A 2133-nucleotide genomic window follows, 5' to 3' on the forward strand; every position below is an offset into this window, starting at 1 on the left:
ATAGCTCACCCTTCGTATATAGTTTCGATATCTCTAGCTCTATGAGAATGGAGCTTTTGCTATTTCCTTGCTCAGCCACTGGCCATTTGTTTCTACTTACCAGGTGGTGGTTAAGCAACATACTATTTCAGTTTGTCACTGGCAAACTATAGAGTTCACTAGCAGTACTAACATTTGTCCATGGGCCCCTTGATTCATATTATGTTCATAAACAGTAGTGATACGCCTGTCAAACTTAATGTCTACTGAATGAACTAAGCATGGTTCAGTCCTGAGGTGTCGTGTGGTTGTCGAAACTGCTCAACCAAGGGAATAAAACTTGCGTGGGCTTACAAAGTGTTTGTACACACCATGTTGGAGGTGCAGCTGTGGAGGTGTTAACCACACACGCCGTCTGCCAGCATGGCCAATGCCATCTCTGGCCCCGAGTACGACTACCTCTAGGTGATCGACTGAAACCGAGCTACATCATGTTCTGAATGAAATCTGAAGGAGTTGATATGCTTAATCGATTTGGTACTGAAAAATAACCTTCGTTTTTTTGAATCCAACTGGAGTGCATTGCATCAACTGTTGCATCTAAGATATGTAATATGTTCTCGAGGTGGAAGCAAGAACAGGTGCAGCAGCTGTAATTTTGTGTATCTGCAAAACTTGTAGATTTTTCTTCGTTCAGAGACGCCAAATGTCACGCCAACATTGACAAAAGATTCTAAGTCATGTTCCACTCAGGCCCGGCCCTGGGGCAGGGCGAGCGGGGCGGCCGCCCTGGGCCCATGAAACCAGGGGGCCCTCCAGGTGTACTCCGTACTGTATACTACGTTGGAGGCGGCCCAAAATAAGAAGAGCCCGAAGGCAGGCCTAGGATGCTCCGACGGAAGACGACCAGGCTCTCAGGCGTTTCCACGCCGAGTCGCTGAGATACGGACTGAAAAAATAAGAAGATCGCCAGATCCGGGCCTTGACAGCTCCAGTGCTGCGGTTGATGATCTCATCTGCGCGGCGGCGCCGGCCAGAAGCCGTGGACGCCGGCCCTGACGATTTCCACTTTAGGCTATGGTGAACTTATCTTGTAAATATATTCCTGCAAGAAAAGCAAAACAGCTCTTCAAGGTTAGATAGATCAAGCCGAAACAAACAGATACTATAGCCAAGTACTGTCATCCAACATCGAACTACATCACATCCTTAAATCTAAATAAATGTCAACTTTGGAGCTATTCTTCTCTATGTAGTTAATTAAGAAAAAACATATAAAAAAAAGTATTTATACTCCCTATAAAGGAGAATAAGACAAATTAGGGGGAGGGTGTGGAGGCGGCCGCCTGAGCTTGCTAGTGGCGCCTTATGTCAAGCTTTTTTCATGGCGTGGTTTGTCCAAAAAATTGTGTCCACCTCTGATTTTCCTAGGATTCAATATATTTCTTGGTCCACCATTGGGTGGATGTGGTGTAGGTACATCCGTGAGATTATTAACATGTGCGCTACGAGAATTGAAAGGAGATGTCAACTCCGGATGTACTTGCCCTCCTTTTCGAGAATAAGATCTTTCCTGCCATCATTGCTCTAACGTGTCAAATGCCATTAGAGAAAAAAAACATTTGTTGACACTATATTCACTCATAATTAACATTGGTTCAATTAAACTACATAATCCAACAGTAGAATGCTCTAATAGGATATTTGTTAGACTTGGTACATTCAACCTCTATCAAAATACTTATAGGTACTAAAAATGGCACAAACAATGTATTTCGTAAAGTAAAATAAGTTACTATGTTAAAAATCATTTTGGTCTTATCTATATTTTAGTGAAGCACATTTCAGTTAATGTGAGGAACTAAAATTATATTTCAGCGACATACTGAGTGTTGGTTGTTTGAATTATGTAATTTTGAACTTTGAGTTTTGGGATTAGTAAGAGATTGGAGACAATGTCTCCAACTATTGTTTCTAGATAAAGCAGAATGCTCTAATTTAGATTGTATTGTCTAGACCATATGGATGAACAGTAATATAGTAAAAAATATTGTAAAGAGACATAAATAAGTAATAAAGATTAGTATAAATGAGTTATGATCACTCATTTGGTCAATTCACATATTTATGATTTTTTCACTTCATATTTTTAGA

Source organism: Lolium perenne, chromosome 3, assembly GCF_019359855.2.
Source record: "Lolium perenne isolate Kyuss_39 chromosome 3, Kyuss_2.0, whole genome shotgun sequence".
Lineage (NCBI taxonomy): Eukaryota > Viridiplantae > Streptophyta > Magnoliopsida > Poales > Poaceae > Lolium > Lolium perenne.